Raw genomic sequence first — 7,500 nt, forward strand, 5'->3', positions numbered from 1 at the left:
CCAGTATCATCTTCCCCAGAAACTAAAGTGGATAAAAAAGAGATTCTGACTGTCAAGGAGAGAGAGAGAGAGAGAGAGAGAGAGAGAGAGAGAGAGAGAGAGAGAGAGAGAGAGAGAGAGAGAGAGAGAGAGAGAGAGAGAGAGAAACTCGCCCGTCTAGGGTCTTACTTCCCCTCGGCAAACGAATTACGTGATTGGTTTTCGCAGAAGATTCAATCTCTTATATGAAGCCAATTTTGACAGTTTATATCAACTTTTTTTTTTTTTTGTAAACTACATACAAACATGAGAACGCAATCATCCAGGGTTATACATTATTTAAAAAGACCATATCCCCTGTGGTAAGTACATATCATTTGTCTCCTAATTTTAGACACATTTATGCTGGGGCCTTTGAGTCAACCTATTATCATATAACATTTGATTTATTCCTATTCCCACTGCAATTGTGACTGCTGTAATTTCAAATTGTGAATTAATTTTGTATGGCCATAATATTGATATGTACACATATTCCAAGGAGTCTTCTCTGTGAATAACGCGTATAGTAAGAACAAACTGATACTTATTCCCGTTTTCTAATTTCAAATGTTAATTTTCAAATTAGGTTTTATTGTGGACGAAAACTGTTACTTCATTCAATTATGGAAATGAATTCGAGAGACTCATACTGGAAAACTCAAACAAAAATTCTAGTCACAAGGCTATCTAATGCAAATAAAATGGCCAAGATGCAAATATTAAGCATTGTTGCAATTAATGTATACCATAATCACGCATCTCTTGCAGAATATCCTGCAAAACTTTTAGGACACTTTTTATCTTTTCTGTAACTTGGATTGCATAAAAACTTTTATTTTTCCCTGTGATACTGTACTCGTTATATCACCATCTAACTATTCTCTACGTATTTTCTACCGTCTCTTCTTCATATGTTCTTTGAAATCACATTTCTTTCAAAATTCTTCACGTCCTTTTCAAAATTCAAACCAACTTATTCACTGAAGGCTATTATTCCTGTCGTTTAAATGACTCTTTCGTTTGAACTTACTTTTAATAAAATATATAGTACTATCTTATTTCTTTCGATTTATCTAAAAACGCATTATTAACAACTATTTTCTAAAATTTGATTACTCTTCCGACCTCTTCTTACTTAAACCAATGGACGGACATTTTCCTTTTCGAACTATTATGTAATATCAAATAGCTCCGGTAGCAACACAGAGAGAGAGAGAGAGAGAGAGAGAGAGAGAGAGAGAGAGAGAGAGAGAGAGAGAGAGAGAGAGAGAGAGAGAGAGAGAGTTATAAGCATAAAGATATATATCTATTAATGCATATTTGGACATTGTATTATTATTCATCCGATGCTTATGAACCGCATTTCTTATTTATACACGAACACACACACACGCTCAAATATACACACGTATACAGATGTGTATATATATATATATATATATATATATATATATATATATATATATATACATATATATATATATATATATATATATATATATATGTATAGATATATATATATATATATATATATATATATATATATATATATATATATATATATATTTATATAGATATGTATATATATATATATATATATATATATATATATATATATATATATATATATATATATATATATATATATATATGTATATATATATATATATATATATATATATATATATATATATATATATATATATATATATATATGTATATATATATATATATATATATATATACATATATATATATATATATATATATATATATATATATATTTATATATAAAGCTTAGTAATAATAACTCTATCTAGTTGATGATATTTATCGAGTAATGCAACTTGGCTGTTTGCTGCAGCCCCACTTTTTTTACAGTGTCTCTTTTTTATTTTTTACTACAGCGTCAGCACTATAGTCACTCGTCTGCATTTTGAAGGGACAATGGCACTGAAGAAAACTTCTTATTACTTTTTAAAGGTACAATTATAGAAATAAGGCTCTATTAGTAATTAAGCGTTTAATGAAGTAAATGATCTTTCACCTTCTAAGAAGAAAAATAGAACAGCAGACACAATTCAATAAGCTTTCTTTTCATTTTTGCCTAGTTTCAACCTTTACCAAAAGTGTAATTGGTGTTTTATAGAATACCTAAGAAATATGATGAATTCTTTCTGCTATATACTTCACTTGCAGATATTTGTCATTTTATATATTTCTTATGTATTCCATAGAAATAGAAATTATAAACTTTGCCGCTAACATATGCATATTAATGGATATAAATACATCCAACCACAGAGTTAGAGAGATAGATATGACTATGCATGTATAGATACATATATTCGATTATATATATATATATATATATATATATATATATATATATATATATATATATATATATATATATATATATTTATATATATATATATATATGTATATATATATATATATATATATATATATATATATATATATATATATATATATATATATATATATATATATGTGTGTGTGTGTGTGTGTGTGTGTGTGTATGTGTGTATGCGTGTGTGCGTGTGTGTATGTGTGCGTGTATATACAAGAAATACGATTCATAAGCATCGGATTGATAAAGATACAATGGCCAAATATGTATTACTAAATATGTCTGTTAAGCTTATAATTCTCTCTCTCTCTCTCTCTCTCTCTCTCTCTCTCTCTCTCTCTCTCTCTCTCTCTCCTCTCTCTCTCTCTCTCTCTCTCTCTCTGTTGCTACCGGAGCTATTTGATATTACCTAGTAGTTAGAAAAGGAAAATGTTGTCCGTCCATTGGGTTAAGTAAGAAGAGGGTGGAAGAGTAATCAAATTTCAGAAAATAGCATTTAATAATATGTTTTTAAATAAATCGGAAAGAAATAAGATATTACTATGAATTTTATTAAAAGTCAGTTCAAACAAAAGAGTCATTTAAAACACAGAGGAATATTATCCTGCACTGAATAAGTTGGTTTGAATTTTGAAGAGGATGTGAACAATTTTGACAGAAATATTATTTTAAAGAACACATGAAGAAGAGAAGGTAGAATATAAGTAGGGAATAGTTAGATGGTGATGTAACTAGTACAGTATCACGGTGAAAAATAAAAGTTTTCATGCAATCCATGTTATAACAAAGAAAGAAATTAGTCTCCGAAAAGATTGCAGGATATTCCGCAAGAGAAGCGTGATAATGGTATACACTACTAACAAAATGATAACATTTGCCTCTCGGCATTTTTATCATCATTTGATAGCCTTGTGACCAAAAAATTAAAAATATTTGTTTTTCCAGTATGAGTCTCTCGAATTCATTTCCAAAGTTGAATAAAATAGAAGTTATCGTCCACAATGAAACCTAATTGGAAAATTAACATTTAAAAAACGGAAATAAGCACCAGTTTGTTCTTACTATACGTGTTATTCACAGAGAAGACCCTTTGGAATATGTCTACATATTAATATCAAGTCGAAATTACAGCAGCTACAGTTGCAGTGGGAATAGGAATAAATCAAATATTATATGAAAATAGGTTGACTCAAAGGCCACAGCGATAAATGTGTCTAAAATTAGGAGACAAATGATATATACTTGCCTCAGGGGATATGAAATCCATTTACGGTAGAGATTTAAATATATGTGGAGATTAATGCTCAATGTCCTTGGGGTTTGATTATATACAATTAATTTCTTTACCCGTAATTACTGAAAATATCTCAATCTTTCTTCGAAGTATTTATAGTGTTTACCTTCAATGCTAAACAAACGCACATACTGTATATGCTTGGAGTTATATATACATATATATATATATATATATATATATATATATATATATGTACATATATATATATATATATATATATATATATAAATATATACATATATATATATATATATATATATATATATATATGCATATATATATATATATATATATATATATATATATATATATATATATATATATATATATATATATATATATATATATATATATATATATATATATATATATATATATATGAAATAGATGTAAGTTTAATATTTTGACTGACCATTCAGCTGTTTTTAACTATTTTTGTATTTTTGAGGGATTATCTTTTCATTTATAGAATGCAGCGTATGATTATTTCATTTAAAAGTTTTGAAATTCTTATGTCTGATAATTATATGAGCATTGTATAAAATTTAACACTGTTTGTTTTGTGATTCTAGTTTATTTCATATTACTTCAAGTCGTATTAAATTCCATTATACTTTCTTTATATCGGATCATTGACCCTGATGAATTTAAAGAAAACCAATGTCAAGTATAATGCTGGCTAACTTTCATGAAAATAGTTCTTTTGGCATCGTTTCCTTATGGTTTTTACATATTACACACTATAAGAATGTTGTCAAATAAAAGGTGCTCACCAAAGCTTCAACGTATCGATGAATTTTCTTCTAAAACAATTTTTCGAAAAGAGTTGTTGGAGAATAAATAGTTTAAAATCTCTAATTCTATTTAGCAATTGCTAGAACAAAAATTTAAAGAACAAATTTTTATTGGTTTAATTTTTAATTCAATCATTCTATTCCAGAAAAACTCAATCACATATTTTTTTTTAGTTTAGACCAGATTTCTTAGAACTGTTAAAACAATAGCACCGACTTTGAATTTGTAAGCATTTTGTGCCGGTCTTAGCAAGAGTAATTAAAGAAGAATTAAAATTTAGTATTCATTAGTTTTTTTTTTTTTTTATTTCTGTTAGTCTTATATAAAAAGCATTTGAATTCGGCACCAATAGAAGGTATAACATTGATGTCCAGTTTTAGTTAAACATTCGCATGTTGTTAGCCCTTACATTCGTTCCTGCAGATAGAGTCGTGGAAACTTTCAATACAGTAATGGACTAAAATATACATCCAGCAGAAGCTTTGCCTAAAGTAAACTGCAATGAAGGTACGAGAAATTGAAATTGAGAAGTGGTCCTGCTTTGAATGGATGGAAGAAGAAGTGCCCAAGACAAATAATTGAAGGATGTCACAGTGGATTTCTTCATAAACTTCCTGTTTGTTATCCAATTGCCTAGAGAATCTTAGTATTAATGAGAAGAAAACTAATATAGATAAGTTATTAATTGGATTCGAGTGTAACACAGGGAAAAGGTATTATAGGAAGTCACTTACAAATAAGTTTTTCAAGTATCGGAATTTGATCGATAATTTACGTTACATTTCAAGTAATTTTTGTTTGGAAACTTGCAGAGACTTTATTTTGAAAAAAAAAATATTTAATTAAAAAAAATATTCTCTCTCTTTCCAATGAAAAAAAAATCACTTATATTTTATTGTTTTCCTTTTATACATCCTCTAACAATATTCTAATAACAATAGCAAAGTGTAGTGATTATAAAATTGATACTTCTAGACAACATTATATCTGTTTATCGAAGAGTTTCTAATTCGAACATCTGTTGATTCGATCAATTACTTTTAGAAAAACTGCTGTTTAACGAATTATAAGGAAAATATAATTACAATTAGAACATAGAATAATAAAAAAAATAAATAAAAAAAAGTATGACCTCCTATAAAATACATAAAACTACTTTTAACAGATTCGCCTTACCATAAGTCCGCACAGAAGGTAGAGCATTCTATATATATATATATATATATATATATATATATATATATATATATATATATATATATATATATATATATATATATATATATATATATATATCATTACTTGCTAAACTACAACCCTAGTTGGAAAAGCAGAATGCTATAAGCCCAGGGGCCCAAACAGGGAAAATAGCCCAGTGAGGAGAGGAAAAAAAGGAAAAATAATATTTTAAGAACAGTGACATCATCAAAATAAAAATTTCCTAAATAAACTATAAAAACTTTAACAAAACAAGAGGAAGATATATAAGATAGAATAGTGTGCCCGAGTGTACCCTCAAGCAAGATAACGCTAACCCAAGACAGTGGAAGGCCATAGTACAGAAGCTACGGTACTTCCCATGACTGGAGAACATTGGTTTGAGATTGGACTGTCTTTCTCCTAGAAGAGCTGCTTACCATAGCTAAAGAGTCTTTTCAACGTATATATATATTACCTATATATATATATATATATATATATATATATATATATGTATATATATATATATATATATATATATATATATATATATATATATATACATATATATATATATATATATATATATATATATATATATATATATATATATATATACATATATATATATAATAATAATAAACTTATGTGAACAAATCGTGATCATTGTGTGATTTAAACTATGAACAAAATACAAAACAATCTGAATATACTTAGTTTATACTAGAAACTAGATTCCAGAATTTCTATGGCAACTTTTGTTTGAAAACGGTATTGCTATGTGAAAACAAAAAATATATATTTGAAATGCTAGAAACATTGATAGTAAACAAATGAAGAAAGACTAGTTTTTCATTGTTCGGATGCGCAATGTACAACAATTACCAGATAGAGCCAATATTTACAATATACCTTACAGATCATGAAATTCTTCCTGAGCCTATTCTGAAGAGTTATTATTGTTATTCTAAAGCAGAACCTCTTATGATAGCTGAAGATTCTCTTCTGTCCTAATCAGGTGGAACGTAGCCACTGAACAATTATTTTGCGGAAGTTAATCCCTTGATTGAAGAAGAATCTTTTGGTTAGGTTACTCCTGTGAGATGTATGTGGAAAAATGAGAATATGAATAGAAAAAAACAAACGATTAATTGCTGTGGATGCAAAGGAAAAATAAGCCGTAACCAAAGAAACGTCGGGTGTAGTATTATGTTGCCAGTCAAAAGATCTTATATCTCCCTCGCGATAGTATCTCTATTGGTGACTGGTGCTTCGGCCAGCATGCTGTACGGGATTTAAATAATATAAATAACTTATGCTTCAGACAAACCATTTAATTTCTAGCATCTACATTATATGATTTACACTTCAGGTACTATTTGTATTCCTTTAAACAGCTTGTTTATTTCATTACATTTACTTTTACATCTCCCTTCCTATAACCTAATTACGTTTGTTTCATACATACGCTAGTTTAGACTAGAATTATTAGTATTACCTCCGTCAACGAAGTTATAATGGTGTTATGTTTTCGCCACTGTTTGTGTGTGTGTGTGTGTTTTTTTTTTTTTTTTTTTGAGTGTGTGTGTTTGTTTGTGAACAATATCCTGGTCACAGTTTTTGTCGTAGATTAATGAAACTTGCAGGGATTAATTGTTATGTAAAAAGCTAGAAATGATTAATTTTCTCGAAGGTCAAGGTCAAAGGGCAAGTTCACGGTCTGGCAAATGGTCGAATTAACGCAATCAGCAATAAGTTTGGACGTCATTGTCACAAAGAGTTGCTTGTATGAAAATCTATGTCAATTAATACA

The sequence above is a fragment of the Palaemon carinicauda genome, chromosome 16 (assembly GCF_036898095.1).
Source record: "Palaemon carinicauda isolate YSFRI2023 chromosome 16, ASM3689809v2, whole genome shotgun sequence".
NCBI classification, from domain to species: domain Eukaryota; kingdom Metazoa; phylum Arthropoda; class Malacostraca; order Decapoda; family Palaemonidae; genus Palaemon; species Palaemon carinicauda.